We start from the raw sequence: 18,090 nt of genomic DNA on the forward strand, positions 1-18,090 counted from the left end.
TTTTCAGCTATCCCTGATGTCTGCCTGTGGTCTGCTTGATGCCATGTGCTCTGATTTATCGAGTGTTATGACACTGTTTGATATCGATACATCCAGAACCAGTTTCCCAAACACTGTCTAGTTGATATAAACCATGCAGGAAGCCCAGAGCAATGCATAAACAGGAAAAAATAGCTTAGGTGGAGCCAAGCTTTGAGGCTACAGACAGCTTGTCACTGGAGCAGGGGCAGCAGGACACCCGTTGTAGCCCGACTGTTGAGGTTTCTAGCTGGCTGTATGTGCCTGTAGATGTTCAAAGCTAACCTTAGGCTGCTGCAGGCTCTCCACTATGGGCCAAATCCTGCTCGCTTTTCTCCTCTGACCAGCATCACTGCTTTTATGAGGCTACTAGAGCTGATAAGGTTGTAAGAAATTACTGTATGTGAGTGAAAATCATCTTGTGCCATTCTTCTCGAGAGAGGATACAAAACTGGAGACAAGTGGTCTGGGTTCACTTTCTGCTATTGATCTTGTTCATGCAGCTGCCTCCTCTCGGGCTCCTATTCCCTCCTCTGTATGCAAGAGTGTTTCCCTGTCCCCGGGGGATGCTGTGGTTTCTAAACATGAAAGGCATCTGATATACTTAGAGAAAAACCACCTAGAAGGGTAGAAACTAATAAAAATAGTAAATAGAGGTGTATGCCCTTTGGGGTTGAAAAACTTCACATTGTTTCTTTCCCTTGTGTCCTGTTTCTGTAGCACCCCAGTGATGTCCTAACTCTGCAGTACCAGCCTCTTTCTTTGAAAAACGCATCCTCCCTGCCACTCAGCATTGTCCTGGCCTTAGAGCAGCCCTTCTTAATCTGCGGTACAGACCAGCAGCCCCTCTCTGCAGACGTTCAGGTGAGCAGCTGTGGGCCTTTCTGATGGTGGGGTTTGAAGAGGGGGGAGTGTGGTGGTACGTTTCTGTTGGGAGGTCCTCTAGTAGAGAAGTTTATTCTTTAGACTCAGTGGTAGACTGGCCTGAACTAAATCAGATTTGAAACGAGCTGCTGAAGGAAACGAACTATCATCTGAACTGGGGAAATACATCCTGGCTCTAAGACGTGAGGAGAGGGGAGCAGGCAGCTAGGTCTGGGCAAGCCGTGTAGTAAAGGTGTCTCTTGGAAGCCATCGAGCTCTCCAGCAGCCATTCTCAGATAACCTCAAGAGCAGCTTGCTTTCTTCAAGGGCAGCCCTGCTTTCAGGAAGGCTGAGGAAGCTCCTCCAGCTGCTGCCTGGCCCCTGCCCTGTTGTTGGTGGAAGGTGTTGGACATGGGCTCTGCTAAACACTTGTCGTAGACAGGGCCACCACTTCTGTGCTGTGCCAGTGACTAGTCCCTGCAAGGGTGAGGCTGCAGTGCCATGCTGCTTGTGCTGTGAGGCTAAAGGAGTTCCTCCAGAGTTGGGGCAAAAGGCCCTGGTGTGCCAGAGTGCTGATTTAGTTGTGTATTTAGCACATAGCTTCTGTGGGTCCCGAATTCAGCAGAAGAATATTTATTTTCCTCGTGTATTGATGCAGAGCACAGTGAGATGAGCCTGAGATAGTCTCAGACAAGAGCGTGGTGGGGCTTGCAGTCAGGCGCACACTGTGAAGGGAACGCAGGATGAACTGAGAAGCCTACGCTGGGGTCACACGTTGAACATTTACATGTTTTGTGCTGCCAGACCTTGGGACTTCATCACACTGATGATTAATACTCTTCATTTCCTTGCAGCCCGTGAAGCTGGAGATAGGGGAGGAACTTCATCTCTCCATCAGATTTAACCCTGCTTATGAAGAGGATTTGTGTACCCAGGTAGTAGAGAAGGTTCTGAAGATACGATTTCTTGAGCATCCTCATGAGGAGCGGGTCACGGTTTGGGGAGAAGTCTACTTTCCGAATCTCCATAACCAGCCCACGGCCCTGGACTTTGGCTGCATCTTGAACAACACTGAAGGTGTGTGTTACATCGAGATGACCAACTGCAGCCAGCTTCTTGTCCAGTACCACTGAGCGTTCCTGATGGACAGCCACGTGAGCCAGATGAGGTATGTGCCCCTTTGCTCTCTCCTTGCAGCTTTTCTCCTTCCTCGTGTCCTGTTTGTGCTTTGCAAAGACCAAGGCTGTTTGCCTGTGATCTGACAAATTGCTTTCAACTTTCCCTGTGGGAGTGACACCTACCAGCCGTGGTCGGGCTTAGGTTCTCAGGGAATAAGTGATCTCCACCAGTTTGACGCTGGGAAGGAGACAACGTTCTCCAGCCAAGCTGGGGCTGTGAGATGCTACCAACACTTTTTGCATTGTCCATAGCCTAGAGTCCTACTTTATTTCTGGAGCTGCAAACCTATACTTAGGCACTGGGACAAGCAGATATATGATTTTTCTTTCCTGCCAACCCTATGTGTTGTCATTTTACGCTAAGAACCTACACAGGCACTGCCACCAGAACGATGTGCTGCTGCCCCAGTCTCTTGCTGCTGCTTTGCTGTAGCCCCCATACTGGTTCCCCTGGGAAGGAAGGCTGGTATTGGAAAGCTGCTTTCTCAGACCTTTGTGGCCTGAGGCAAACACCACACTGGTGAAGTGAATTTTCATCTGTTAAACTGCTCATCACATTCCCCAAACAGCTGTTTAGTGTTTTACAGGGAAACGGCAGGTTCTGCTGCAGCTTTGGGTACAGCTGTAGGTGTTGGTGGGAGCACTTGTCTGAACGTCTGTGGGAAATGGGGCCATCCAGCACTGGGCTGTGGTTTCCAAGCCCAAGAAGAATCTTGCAGTCGTGCTGGAGCACATTTATAAACACATTTCCAGCAGTTCCTCCTGCTGTGGCCTCTCTGCATAGCACAAAAGTCTAGTCTGGGCAGTTTTAATTACAGTAGCAAATGGTTTTTCCATAATGCCCTAGGAAACTGAGCAAAGTTAACCATTGTGCATTGAAGTGCTGCCATTACAAATAATAGAGATCATCAATAAACAGGTTTGTTTAGAGAATTGGGATCTGGCTCAGAGGACATAACCTACTGGGAACTGGAGATTAGCTATGGCTATGAGGAGAGCTTGGCGGAGAAGACCTGGGCACTGGGCTAGCCTGTTCACAGCCGGATCTTACCGAGTAACAACCAGTCTTTAGTGTGGCCCTTCTTGATGCACGGCACCTTCAAGAAGAGACCCTAACATGCAGAGGAAAGCCCGCAAAAGCAGGTGGAGGGAGGTGGGCAGGGAAGGAGGAGCAGAGCTGTAAGCTCTGCTTGGAGGCCCCGTCATCTCCTGGTAAATTAGATTAGGGTTTAATTGCAAGCTAGAGGGAAAATCTAATTTTGATGATAGAACAATGCATATATTTTATAATAACAGAGAAGTAAGCATGTTACAGCAAAGCCTGTGTGGAATTAATTTCTTCTGGGGCCACTGTCTATCTTTACTCTTTCCTTTTTTTAGAACCAATTTAGGTTTTTGGAAATGTGAATTCTGAATCAGTTTTCAGCTTTTAATTACCCTGTCTCCACCTAAACTGGCTTAGGACCCGAGCCTGCAGGTGCTTGTTCTTCCAGGGGATGCTGAGTCACCCAACTCTGCTGAGTCGGTAGCAGTTGAGGGTCCTGAGCATCTGGCAGGATAGCAGCCTCTGCTCCAAAGGGTTTGGCATAGCCCCTTCACTGGCTCGTTAGCACTGGGGGCGTTGTGGCAGCTCCCTTTTCTGCTCTGTATGTTAATTAAGCAGAAATGTACTTTCTGTGGGTCCCTCAGCAGACACCATGTGATTCTCTGTGGCAGAGCTGGAAATGAAGATGGTCTCCAAGCTATTAACACCTCAAGTTGCTCATTAAGAGCCTGGCAGAAGGGCAGCATGTCAGATATTATTTCTGGTCCACATTAAGCACTGTTAGTATTCTAAATTATCAGATCAAACTCACCCAGTCTGACATCGAGGGAATCAAACATCAGGACTCATGAAGGTGAGATCAATAGAGTTTAACCATCCATCCATCTGACCTTGCTGGAGCTGATCATCAGAGACTCCCACCATCAATCAGACACACACGTTTATTTTGGCCAGGAGAGAAAAATGTTGTTCCTCTGCCTGGACAAGACTGCGTGCTTAGATCTTTTTTTCTTCTAATTGTTCAACCTATTTTTCCTACTTACCCTTTAATCACTGCTGCTACTTTGAGCAGAGCAATCATATAAGTAACACAGTCCAACCATTGCTGTGTGGTTGGACGTGCCCAACTCACGCCAACCCAGGTCCCTTCTCTGGCGCTGCTGAGCCATAAATCTCTCACGGTTACTCTTCTTCTAGACCTCTACGTGGTTAGAGACAGACTGAGAATACATTCTCCTCACCCTTTGGGCCTTTGATAGCTCAAAGCTGAGTTAAGCCTTTGCACCAAGATGTTTTCTGCAGCGTTGGAATGGGTCACCAGAGTCACCCAGCAGGAGACAGTAGGTCTGGAGTCAAATTTGGACATTTTATCATATTTCTTACCTTAAAGGTTTCTTCCTGAAACACTGATTTGTCCCCCTTTCCAAGGGCAGTATCCAGCTCCTCAGCTCTGTTTGGCTTTCCCATCAAAGGGAAGACATTAAATCCCAACGGATATACAAGGATTTTTTTTTGAGACCTGTGACAAAGGCTGCCAAAGGCTCATCCCCAAACTTCGCTGTTCTCTAGAGTTTTCATCCTCTGTTAAGGACCTGTGCCTTGTCATTTACTTTGAGCATTGCTCCTCCTGCATCACCTCTTTGTCCCCTTCACGCGAGACACGTTTCCTCCCTGGGACAGAGCTGACACACACCAATCAGTCCATGTGCCAGGATGGATCAGCAGGGAGCTCTGCACCTCTGTGGCACATGTCAGACTCCCTCTGCGTATTGATCTGGCGTGTCTGGAGAGTGGGAACTTCGTAGCTACAAATCCAGCATAATGAATTGCCAGTAGATTCTTTGGGGAAAGGGTTTGTTGAGCTAAACATGTAGAAAATGACTCTTTCCTTTCCATCCAGGATTTTCTCAGCCAATGTGTTTTGAACCAACCAGGAGCCTTTCTCCTCCCAAGTGGGTCTTCCTACAGCATTAGTAACTTCTCATTCCTCCGCCCTCTCTCCTTCCATGTCCCCTGGCAGGTTGCAGTGCAGGGACCCTGCGAGCCAGATCCCAGCCTTGTTACTGACCAGAAAACCCCAACTCTCTGTTATATTTGATGGGGTTTCTGCTTTGTTGTTTTTGTAACAAGGAAGAAATGGAAAATGCAGGCAGTGAAAAACAGTGCAAGGCAAAAATCTGACAGCAGTCCTCTGTCAGCCACCGGAGGGGAGAGGTAGCAACAGCAGCAGCAAGCATGTACATCCGAAATGCACCCATCCACCGTGCCCCTGGTGCTGGGGAGTCTCAGATGGGTGACAGTAGACCATACCCCCTCCTCATCCCCCAGTGCCATCAGCTCCTCAGGGCAGTACGTTTTGGGCTTTGGTAGCCCCATGGGTGCTGCTTTTCCTGCTTAAATCCCGTGGGTAAGTTAGAAAAGGGCTGAGTTGTGATGGAAACGTGCTGCTGAATGCGGCCTTCAGCTCCATGTGGTTTGGCAGCAGCAGAGAAGTGTTTTGCTTGGTGTAAGGGAGAAGTGGCCTCTTATTTCTCAGAGATGGAGTGTCTTGGAGCAAGGACTGGTGCCAGGCAGGCTTCACCTCTGGGGTGGCAGCTGATGGAGAGGCTCTGTGCTTGTGGAGAGACACTGGGGAGCTGGAGCAAGGGAGACCTGGAAATTTGCTGCCTGTTGCACCCAGAGAGAATGGAAGGTAAATAAAATGATTGCCAGGGAGGGGTTTGGAGCCAGGCGTAAGCGAGCATATGCTGTTACCAAGTCTATCTTAGAGACATAAACCTGCATACCAGGTGTGGTACAGTGATGCTTTATCGGGACAAAGGTTGGGGGGCTGATGATTTTCTATTTGCAACATGTCTGTAAGCTTCTTTCTTCTCTGCTGTCACCATGCACCCTCCATCTCTGTGCCTTTTCCAGCACGGTGCTGCTCTTTTCCCAGCTCACGTGCTGGCGAGTCAGCCAGCCTGCCCCAGGCCTGGGCATGGCACCTTCTGGTAGTGCTCCTGGGAGCCTGACTGCAGGTTTGAGACAGCTTCTGCTGCCCCAGGGCTTCTGACTGCCCATTACGCTGTCGCACACCTGGAGGACTTTCACCTGGGCCATTGTGGTGGAGGTTGGAGCCCAGAACAGCTGCGTGAGAATTGCTTTAACTATTACTCTTGGGTTTTCTGAGGCTCAGCCTCCTCCTTTGCACAGGGTGACAGACCCTGAGAGCTGTCCTTCGCCTCGGGGACTGGGGAGCAGCCCCAGGCTGTTGGAGGAGCAGATTGAGCGTAGGGAGGGCGAAGGAGAAAACATTGGTTGGGTGAAAAGCGCTGCACGTCCTACCCAAGGTGCTGTCGGGCAGCTGACTGTCTCAGGACAAAGTGTGGGAGGTGTCCCAGTGTCACCCACGCCCCGAGCAGGCTGTGGTGGGATGGGGGTTGCCTTCTGGTTTTGTAGCCGGTCAGCAAACGCTGTCTGGAAGGTGACGACGTCTTGCTCTGTCAGCGATGTTCAGCTAGCAAACCTGGGGAGCAGCTGACTTCTGTCTTTGCTTTCTGGACATCTTCATTACCCGGGGCACGCAGCGGGAACCCAAGGTACGTTTGCACTGCAAACAGCATCCTTCTCCCTATAAATGATGTTACGCCTCTGCGGCCTGGATGACTCGTCCTTCAATTCCCTCTGGGCAGGAGGCTGCTGCTCAAGGCCGGTCTCTGCAGAGCTTCAATGTTTATGAAACAAAATGTTGATTTTTTTTTTTTAAATTTTTCTGTTGTTCATGGGAACGGCTTGCTGTCACAGCCTGGCTGAGGTAGAGCGAGAGCATCGATTCAGGGACTGCTGCTGTTGCTTCCCCATCATCCCTCTGGTAGAGCACTGAGTAGTGAAGCCACCAGATGAAATCTGGGGGGCAGGATGGGCTATTTATAGTCCTTTATTTGCTGACCTGCTGTCACTGCATGTGGCAATGAGGAGTACGGTGACAAAATTTTCTAGACCTTGTTTCTTGTAATTTCACCAGCTGTTTCTCACCCTTCACTCTTTTCCTGCTTCCAGCAAGCTATGCATCAAACAGCTTTCCTTAAGGGAAAATCCCTCTGAGCCCACTGGCATCGTTCTGCCCAAGAGTGCCGTCTCTAGTATCGTTGTGCTCTTTCCTGGTGCATCCCTGTCTTCAGAGGGTAGGTGAGAAATCTTTAAACTCTTAGAAGAAGAGGCTCAAGCCAAATTTGAATCCAGGTGCCAAATCTTCACATCTTTTTGGGTGTAAATCTGCACAGGGGATTTTTGTGCTGATTCCTTCTAGTCCAAGGTGCTGCCTAGTGCAGAGGTGATGGAGAGCCCAGCTTCCCTGCTGGTCCCATCATCAGCCCTGAGCTGGCTGCTGCCGAGACAGGGATGGGCAGCAAAAACCCTTCCAGAGAACAGGGATTTTGTTCTGCGTGAGGCTGGACACTCACAAGACAGTGAAACTGGTGCTCATCCTTGTGTACAGCCACTCTTTCCCCTCGAGAGGCTGATATTGGGATGGTGGATGGGCAGGATGGGTTTTGGGTGGGTTTCAGATCTCTTGCTGCTGACTGGCTGGTTTAAGGCAGATGAGGAGAATACCAGTCAGGGAGATCATTTCCCAAAACATCATCGTGTATTTCTTTTTCAGAAAGGGTGGGATCTGCCTGGCATGTGCCAGTGCTCTGTTTTCCTCTTGTATCACCAAGGACACAGGAGACTGTCCCGGCGTGGAGCAGAAGCAATGCTTGCTGTTCCTCTAAAAGCCAGAGCCAGTGTTTTGGTCCCACAATGGTTTCTTTGCCAATGTTTTCTTTGGCCACAGCCACCAGCTCCATGTGCTCTTAGGTGAGGAGCCACTCCATGCTGTGATAGACTCTGTTAAATGAGCCTGTTATAAAAAAATCATCTCTTATCCACCTGGTCCATCTCTTCATCCCTGAAAACAGCCACAGTGGGAAGACCTGCTGTTACTACTGCCCTTGTAGCTGCGCAGGAGCATTGATTCATAGAATATCTCAAGTTGAAAGGGACCCATAAGGATCATCAAGTCCAACTCCCTGGTCCTCGCAGGACCACATAGAATGAAATCATATGACTAAGAGCATTGTCCAGGTGATCCTTGAACTCTGACAGATTGCCACGCTGCTTGCAGAAGCAGGTGGTTTGTCTTTGCCAACTCAGAGAACAAGTAGCAGTTGGGTTAAGGCAGTATGGACCCCATGTTCACACAGGCCAGGTGAGGACTTTGGGATGTCAGGGATGTATCACCATAAATCTGTGTCTCCTGACTTGGAGATGGAGGCAGCCAGGGGCAAAGAGAGGGTAAACCTTCAGCTCTCTACAGCACAGCAGCCTGGGGAGGACTTCAGGTCCCAGGGAGATTTAATGGGGCTCTGCAAAGAGCGGGGCAGCCCAAAGAGGTGCCCACCCCAGAGTTAATGGTGTAGGCTGGTGCGAGAAGGATTGGTTTATTTCCCACCATCCGCTTCCTGTAGCAGGAGGCAGGAGTCCCGGGGGGTTGGGCACCCCAAGGGTCCTTCTGGGCCAGCTGGCATGTCATGCATTTTGAGAGTGCCTAACTCAATTAATGCCGCCTTTTCAGCTGCTCTGCCCTCGGGAGAATCATCTTTCTCCTCTGTGTGAAACCCTTCCAACTGTGAGCTTGCTTTGCTTGCTTCCTCTTTGGTGGTACCTGTCACCTCTCCCTCACCCACTTGCCTCCATCACCCCACAGCTGTCCCCAGCTGTCCCCGGTGTCACCTGGACCAGGCCAATCCTGTCTGCTCGTCCCTTGCCCCGGCCCCAGGAGCTCAGTGGGGCCATTGGACTGTGAGCACGTTTCCTGGGAGTATTTCTGCCTTGCTCTTGGTAAAGCAGGGGGTAATTAAGTTGTGCTATGGGAGTGACCTTTAATAATAACCCAGCAGTGATGTTAACTCGCCTTTTACACAGGGTGAAAGCCATGCACAGCCTTAAATCTGTGATTTCTGCTGGTGCCACAAACCCTGCTCCTCTGAACAGGAGGTGGATGGCGGTGCTGGTGTACTCAGGGGGTGGAGCTTCAGTGTCTGTCTGGGTGATCTGGGGATGAGACCCTCGGAAGTATATGAAACTGGAGCTTGTTTTGGTTTGTTTCTCCTTCTGCGTTAGTTATCGTTGCTGCTTTACCTTCTCCTGTCTTTCCCTGTGGTGACCCGCTGCAGAGCCCCATTGGGAGGGTGAGCTGTGGCATCGCTGCCTACCCCGGGCATGCTGGGCAGCCTGCACCAGTGCGGGCTGGTGGAGACACCTCCTGGGGTTCAGCAGATGCTGTCAAGATGAGCAGGGACGTTTCCTTCTAGGTGAGGACTTCAGGACATGCACCGTCATTGCATCTCCCTCCTTTTCCTCTCTCTGCTCTTGGCACCGTGCAGGGACAGTGATGCGAGGTGGTGGGCAGAGGGGCCGTGGTTGGCTTTTCCTGTGGTGCAGCTGTGAGCCCCTTGCTCTGGAGGTTGCTTGGTCAGGGGTTGCAAGGTCTTTGCGTGCTGCCGCGGGGTGCAACGAGGCACCCAGAGCGCATGGGTGCCTGGGCAGAGCCCAGGTACCTGCTGGTCCTCAACCCCCAGGATGCCCCAGCTCAGGCTTGAGCTGCTTTCTGGCTTCCTTTAGGGTGAAACTGGCCTGCCAAGCCCACCCAGCCTGGCCCTTACCACCTCAGACTGTCCTGTTCACCCCTTTTACAAACTTGTTGAGATCCAGCTTCGGCCTCCTGCAGCCTTTCCCTAAGGAGAGGAGATTGAGAACCTCTCTCTTCCCAGGGCCAGGAGCCTCCTGCTTGCCTTTCTAATCACCCAGGAGCATCCTGCTGCTCTCAGCTGGTTATGCTCAAGCACTTCTTCTGCTCCCCCCTGTTTCCTAGTATTCTTCACCCTTGCAGACACACCCTTTGTGTTTCCAAGCTCTAGCGCTTGTCCCCCTGAAAGCATCCTGAAATGGTGAGTGTCCAGATCCCTGCCACAAAGACGGCTGGAGCACATCTCTCCTCCTTTGCTATCGGTCACGGGAGTCAATACAGTCGTCTGTTGGCAGAGATGATTTTTGAAGCATCTGGTACAATTGTAATTGGTACGGATTACTTTAAATAGCATCTGCAAAATACTGCTGTCAGGGCTTGTTTAATTTTGAACAAAGACTGTAATTGTATTTATTGTTAGAGCTACTGATTTGATCGGAGGGACCTCTGGGCAGAGTCGGATTGAGAAGCATTTTTCTATCTGATAGAGAATCAGGAGCTCACCTGATGCTTATAAATCATCTGGCTGATGTGCAAAGCACGAGGAAGGAGAGGACTTACTGGGTCATGCTTTGCCATCTGTAAAAGCAATGCAAGTCAGAATAACTCTGGTAAAGTCAGTGGAGACTTCGTCCAGGGCTGTGACCTGTCAAGAGAGGGAAGTACTGCTGCCAAAGGATGATCTCCACAAAGAGCCGCTGTGCCTGCGATGCCAGTGGTGGCTGGCCCTGGTCCAGCTTCAGCTGAACCAAAGTGCCTGAGGAGCTTTAGTGCCTGTCCCCTGCAAAACTGGACCAGCCACATCCCGTGGAAGTACTCTGGGAGAGGCATGAGCCCTGTCAGATGGAGCCTGAGGGGCCTCAGACCCTCCTCTGACTCTTCTCATCGAAAGTGATGGGATGGTCAAGGTCTGTGGGCTTCAGCAGGAGCCGAGAAGTCTTGTGCACCCAAAAATCAAATCCTGTGGCTCCTGCTTAAAGGTGCTGGCGAGCTTTGGTTGCTGCCCCAGGAACATGAGACACTTCACTTCCGCTGCATCCATTCCCACACAATTTCTGCTTTCAAACAAGAAATCAAAATTCTCCCTCATCTCTCAAAACTGACACTTTTGACTTGGATAAGTAAGTGGCTGTTGAAATTGTGTATGAACTTCGAGTTAATTAATACTTGGTCACAGTGGGACCGCTCGCTGCATTTAGATGAATGCCAAATCCAGCTTAATCCCTTCCAGCATGTGCAAGACAGGAGTTGGAGGTGTCGGATCTCACCGCAGCAATGTTGCTTCTCTTCTCTGTCTCTCTGCTGCCTGGTCTGAATTTCAGTGGGTGGTTCAGTAAATACACAAACCTTAGCTCAGCAGGGGAATTTATCCAAGCAAAGAAACAGGCTTCAGGGCCATTTGGATGAAATGCTGTTCAATAGTCACTCTTGATGAGGGCAAACCCTCACCACTGCCTTCCTCAGCTGCTGGCCAGTTGGCCCAGCTCAAGCCCAGTGTTCCCACACCGTGCGCTGGAAAGGCTTTTGGTTTGCACCTGTATTATATTATTTTGTTTTCAGCAGCAAACACTCTTGAGCTGTCTGTAGCTGGCTCCAAAGTGCCTTTTTAATATGCATCTGATGGCCAGAAGGAGAAATAAAAGTGCACTGTAGGGGCCTGTAGCCTGTTCAGGTGCCTCATGGGCATGCGGTCTCTGGTGCTTTTCCCTGTGATGACCTGAGAAGAGCTCGTGCTTTGCTGGGAGGCTCATTTTAACCCAGTGCCATGGCTAGTGGGGGCACCAGTGGGTGGTCCTTGGGGACCTGGGCAAGGATGCTCCACACGTGGGTGCCATGCACTAGGGAAGCAGTCTCAGCACCGTTAAAACTCTGGCATTTAATGTGAAGGGGTGGTGGCTTCTGGCTCATGTCCTTGGTGCTGGCCGGGGCTGTGGGGAGCTGGGGCACTCCTCTTGCAGCGCTGCAGGGTTGGGGGGACGGTCCTCATGTTGCTGGCTCTCGCACAGCCTCAGCCAGCCGGGTCACATCATCCTGTGTGAATCTTCACATGTAGTTTGCAGAAGTGGTGGGATTTCTAGCTCCTGTATTTTGGGAGGTGGGTGTGGGAAGCTGTGAGAAGCTGTGGCCCTAGCAGGCTCAGAAACCAAGAGACAGGCTGAGATACTTTTAACAGGAGGTTGGGGAGAGTGGGTGACACAAGGTTGTCCTGGCCTTAGCAGGAAGGACTCCTCTCCCCCTGGTGTCAATCCTCCCATACTCCCATTAAATCCCCACTGTTAATTCCTGGATGCATTTTGTCTCACCTGAGGGGTGGCCAGGTTGGGTGAGATGGACATGGAGGGCTTAACCCCTTGCTTTCAGCCCCTCCAGCTCCAGGATGACCTGCTTATGTCAGGAGACTCCATCTCTCAGCTCCATGGTGCTGGTGGAGGCACATCCACAGCCCTTCAGCCCCTCTGGTTTGGGATGGGTCCTCTCTGCAGGTGGAGGAGCTGCTCTCTGCTCCTTGCCTACCTCCCTGCATTCACAGCCTTGGCCAGAAGGTGCTGGAGGGCAAGAGCTGCCTAAAGCTTGGGCTGATGCTGAGCATCTTGTTATCTTCCCCTTTCTTCTCCTTTTTGAAGACAACCCCCTTTTCTTCAGCACCAGGAAGATTTCTTGTTCCAGGGATCAGCTTTCTATTGACACCTTGGGTTCCTCTCTCCCTTCCTTTTCATGTTACATTTCTTGTTGTTCATTCTGATTTCCCTCACTGGAAAAAGTCCCTTACCATGCTTTGTGCTTCTCCACAGCAGGGCTCACTAATCACATCATCTCCCAGCACCAGGTCCCAGAGGCTTCTGCTTTAGAGAGAAAAATATTGTTGTCTAGGCACCATGATCCCATGAAGTTGCCTCAAGCCATTCTATAAAACTAAGGGTAATTTCATAAGTGATTGTGGATTTTGCATCTTGGGGGTTTACCTCTCCTCAGGAGCTGTTCTTAATCTACAGTATTTATCACAAGCAGCTCTGAGAGCTGCGCTTTCATTTCCTGGCTAGGATGGGTCACAGCTAGCAGTTTTGGGACCATCACCATGACAATGGCCAGACCTATACGCTGAACTGGTGCATGGACTGGTGTGTAGCTGGAGAGCTTCGAGGTGTTCCTGGCCCTGGGTGTGTCTGCCCCTGCGCTGCGGGCATCTCCCTATCACCAGGGACAGGCAGTGTTCAGCTGCAGGCTGCCCGGAGGCACCGTTGTTGCAGATGAGCTGGATTTATTTTATCCTGAGGCAGATGCCCAAGGTAGCAGCTGCTGGAGGTGTTGAGCAGGTGGGTCACCCCTCAGGGCACCCCAATACTTGTTAAGGTGCCTCGGCTGAGAGGAGCAAAGGTTGCACTGGTGGGACTGGAGATGGGCGATGCTCTGCAGGGGCAAGCGCATGCCTTCGTCCCCTCCAGTCCTGCTTTGCTCTTCCACGTGGACGGTGCTGAGGTCGCCTTTGGTGTCCCCCATGTGGTCCCAGTAGCAGGCAGAGGGGGGGCTGGGGAGGAGTGACAGCGCTGCTGCTCATCGGTCCCTGCTTGGGGCAGCTCGCCTGGGCAGAGCCTTGTTCTTGCATGTGGTTGCAGGAAGGACAAGTCAGGTGGGATCTCTTGGGGGTTGTGAGGCACAGAGCCTCTAATCCAGAAATGGAAACCAGCCTTAAATGATGAGCTGCAAAGCTAGAGACAAATACTCATTTGGGAGCACGTCGTTAAAGGCACTGAGTTCCCAGCTGGGAAGGAAGCACCCACATTGCTGTAAAAGATGGGCCTCGTTTGCCCTCGGGAACACTTGCAGATAGGTGTGGTGACAGGCAGGCATGGTTCCAGTGTGTCCTCCATGGGGCATCAGAAGGGTGAACAGAGTTACTGTGAGCACCTGCTGCAATTTGAAACAGGGAATGTAGTCTGAGTCACTGGGAATGTTTGAAAATGTTAAACCGAACACTCTTTACTGACACGTGTTGGTCCAACTATCAACTCAGTCCTGTCAGTAAGATGAGCTGTTGAACTGCTTTGCTGAATCATTTGCCAAATTGGTCCTCAAATGGTTTGCGTTTAGAAGCTGCTGGGGAGGTGATCATGCCGTTGGTAAGTGCCACATCGGTTATAGCCTTGTTTCAGCAGAGCTGCTGCCCTTTTAGCGCGAGGTGCGGTTGGAGCCGTTGTTTCACAGCCAGGGAATACCGGCAGCACAGCAGGAGCTGAACCTTGTCATCGGCATTTGCTGTGTATTGATTAAAAATGACCAAAGCTTCCTTTCCCGGAGCACCAATCGCTGCTGCTTCGGTGCTCCTCAGGGATCAATGGGCTGTTCAGTTGTGAGTCTCTGCCTGGAGTTGCTCAGCGTGTCTTTCCACGCTGCCCCATGTGTGTGGGGGTGTCCCGTACCGGGCTCCATGGGTGCCCCCGCACGGTGCTGGGCTCTGTCAGGGTTAGGGCACAGCAGGCTCCGGGCTTATCCCTGCTCCTGCCGTACGGCACTTGGAGAAAGCCTCGGGCATTGCTGCTTGCTTGTGCTGACCTGCAGCTGCGGGTGGGTGACAGGGGAAATATTCCGGATTAGCACCTGGTAGAGCTGCAGAAGTTCTTGCTTTGGCCCTCTGGGTGGGGGAGGCACAGTCTGCAGCTGTGGGTGCTTTCAGGAGGGCACTGGTGGGTCTGCACTGGCTTGATGCTGTCCAGATCTGCCCCTTTGTGTCTCAGGTTCACCTTTTCGCACAGTTTGTGTGTCTCTTCCTCTCCTGCTGTGCTTTTTACCTCCCTACAAGGCTTTCACCTGTGTCCTCTTCCATTTCTCCTTGCAACCAGTTGCCAGCTGCCTGCGCTGCCGCTATACCAGCGTCATCCCTAGGCAGCCCCATATGCTGACCTGCTCCATCCTGGTTTCGGAGCTGTTGGGTCAGACCCGTTACTGAGTTCACACCACCACTGCCCAGCCGGGGGCCGCATCCTGCTGAGGAGCTGTTCGTGCAGGCTTCCCTCCCTCCCACTGCAGGTCCACAATCAAAGTTATGTTATTTTCCAGGTTCAGCCCTCCAGTACCTAAATTTTTCATCAAACCCCAGCCACCAAAGGAGGGGGGAGCCTGGTCCAAGTGCTCGGTGTCTGCAGGGAGCAGCTGCAGGAATGGAGGTGTGGAGGAACCAGCCAAAGCCCTGGGAGCCGCAGGGGATCCTGCCCAAGAGCCAGCAGATGCAGATGACTCCCTGGAAGCAAAGGTAGATTTTCTTGTACACCTACTGCTTGCGTTGCCTCCCCCAGCTTGCCACCAAAAAGCCGTGCTTGTGCCCATCCCCCTTTTTGCTGCCCTGCTGTCATGTGCCCTGAGGGCGGGCTGGGCAGCAGGGCCAGTGGCTGGACACGGGGCTTCTGGGGAGGGAGAAATCGGATAGCTTTGCTTGGAGAAGCCCTCTCAGATCCTACGGACCTATGCTGAGTTTGGGGTTTTTTTGGCTTGTTTTTACACTGTAAAATGAGGCTTTTATCTGCATCATGATGTGAAGGCTTCCAGTCCTGCAGTATTGCAGGGATGGCCACAGAGCTGTCTTTGATAAAATGAGACTTTGCAAAGTCATTGTCTCTTCCTCCTGGCATGGAAAATGGCCTTTGGTCTGCTGACCTTCCTGGTGAACCTCGGTGCTTTGGAACTCGACGTCCATGCTAGTGGGAACTGGCGCCTTGTTCTGCATTGTGTGGGACAGAGGCTGCTCCTGGGGCAATAAAAAAGGATGCAGGAAAGCATGGGAAGTTCTGAAAGCACTGGCGTTGGCATTAAGTTCAAGGAGAGGGGTTGCATCTGCTCACATCCAAATATCGATCATTTTAACATTATAACTGCACATTTTTTCTGAATCAGGAGAAATGATACCCTGTAGACGTAAAGAATAGTGTGGCTGAATGTTTTCAGATAGAAGGGTGGAATCATCTTTATTTCCTGCTTTGTTGCCATGTATGCAGAAATAAACCAAAGAAATTCAAGTAGATATGGCTAAGTAGGATCCAAAAGTGCCTCAAAGGATATGTCTGGATTGCAGCTTCATCTTCCGCTTGTGTCACTGTACCACATAACCTCCCTGGGGAGGTGGGAGACCATAGGCCTAGGAAATATGCGGGTTAGAGTCTTTGGGAGCAGGCGCTTGGCAAAGCTTTGCTAGGCTTGAAAATGTGAAGATGAGAGAAAGAGCATTGAATCTTCTGATTCTGAGCTTCATCTACCGGGGAGGTGTAGCCTCTGATTAGGTGTAAAGATGTCCCATAAATATTCTTGCAGATTCTGCTGATGTCAAGGCCCCAGCACAAAGCACTTCTTCACGTTACTGAAGAAGCAGGTATTACTACATTTCAAAAGCACTCACAAAGCCCTCGCTTATTAAATTAGGGATCAGAAGCCCAGGGATGAGGTTCCTTTTGAAAGATGGCACCTCTGAGGTCAAACACCAGCTCTCAGCTGCTGCAAGACAGAAGAACACCTCGGCTGCCTTCTTCAGGAAGGTGTTGTTCAAGAGAATGACCTGGTGGAGATCCTCAGCTCTCCAGCACTGATGGCTGCACGAGATGAAACCTAAGCACTCTCTGAAATGGAATAGTTGTGCCAAGTCCTTATTTTCCTGGTTTTGATACTTCTCACTTGCAGCTGTGTTCCTGTTTTTGTCATGAAGAACCTAACCTGTCGAGGCTTGGGGTTCTGGGCACATTCCTTGGGCAGGAGTGAGCGAAGCTGGGCTGGCACAAGGGTGCAAAATGCCCTTGAGGTCTCTGCCAGGACTGAGGGCTGGGTGCACTCAGCTTCCCCATGCAAGCTTGTGCGTAGGAAGTGCAGATGGAGCCCGTGTCTCACCTGTGGGTGGGCTTGGACCCACTCTCAACGGATGGCACGGACATACCCATACTTGATTTGCACCCAGGTCCCATCTCAGCTGCTCCTGGCTGGATGAGGTGGTGGAGCCTGCAGCAGAGTGGTCTCACCCAGACCAGCCAGCTGCTTACTGCAGCCCATGATGCTTGTTTTCCAGTTGCTGCCATCCACTGCTGCGGAGCTGGAAGGTGCTGTGGAGACTCAGAGCCTGGTGGGGATCAACAGACTGATGCAGTTTGTGGAGGCAGAGCCCGTCACCTTGGGAATGGAGGAGGTAAATGGGAATCCATCTTGTGCCGTGTTTCCAGTGTGGCAAGCAGTTATGTAGCCCCCCTCCCACTGGTGGCCCTCGATGCTGCTTGCAGAGTGGCCTCACGTCCCTCCAAGCCCATCGCACAGCGCTGCTGAAGCAACTGGTCACTGGAGAGGCCACGCAGGACATGTCGTAGGGTTGACCTGTGCAGCAGCTATGGAGGGCATTATTCATCTTGTTGCTAATCAAGTGGTCAACAGGAAATTTCTGCAGTAGCTTTTGCTGTAGCATCTTGAGAGAGCGCAGCATGCAAATCGGAGAGAGTGAAAAGCATCAGGAGTCAGATGAGCTGGGCTGGAGTCCTCCCTCCCCAGCTCTAAGGGCTTTCACCTCCGAATACTGTGTTTTTCTTAAGGCAGTAAAAGGTGCTTTTAAAGGCAAGTTCTGCAGTAAAGAGAATTTCTTGCTGCCAGAAGACAGCCCAAATTACTTTAATATGTAGTGTATTAATGAATGCGTTAATGAGTGAGTATGGGAGAAAATTTTTCCCGTGGCCCCTCCGCTGGTAAGTGGAATGGATACAGGATGAGATTAGGGTGATTTTGCCTGTGTGTGAGGAAGAGCCCCCTCCAGCCACGTCTGTACTTCGCTCCAAGCCATGGCTGCTCTTCTGCATCAGTTTCCATGCTCGACATCTTGATCTCTCCTCGCCTACCTCCAGGTTTTCGATGTCCTGCTGCTCTACGGTGTGCTGCAGCCAGGTGAGAGCCAGCGGGTCATGTTCACCTTCTTTGGCTACACAAATATCGTCGCCCATGTCATGGTGCTGTGCAGGGTGGAGGGAGGCCCGACCTATGACATCGTGCTAAGTGGAGAGGCTTCGCTCATCAGCTACCTCCTAGACATCACAGAGATCGACTACAGGCTGCAGGTACCACACGCTTCTCTTGGCCGAGGTCCTTGTCGTGAAACCATCACCGGCGGGTTGCTACCCACCTAGGGCTAGGGCTCTCTCCCCTTCCCAACTACTTTGTTGGCTCTATGGCTTGGAAGTACAACCTTGGAGTGATATGTC

The 18,090-nt window shown here is 51.3% G+C and overlaps 1 pseudogene; it reads left to right on the top strand.

Moving 5' to 3' along the window:
- LOC141938270 (hydrocephalus-inducing protein homolog) overlaps window positions 1–18,090 on the top strand; it is a 90,107-nt pseudogene that overhangs the window by 55,053 nt on the left and 16,964 nt on the right.

The sequence above is a fragment of the Strix uralensis genome, chromosome Z (assembly GCF_047716275.1).
Source record: "Strix uralensis isolate ZFMK-TIS-50842 chromosome Z, bStrUra1, whole genome shotgun sequence".
In the NCBI taxonomy this organism is placed as follows: Eukaryota; Metazoa; Chordata; class Aves; order Strigiformes; family Strigidae; genus Strix; species Strix uralensis.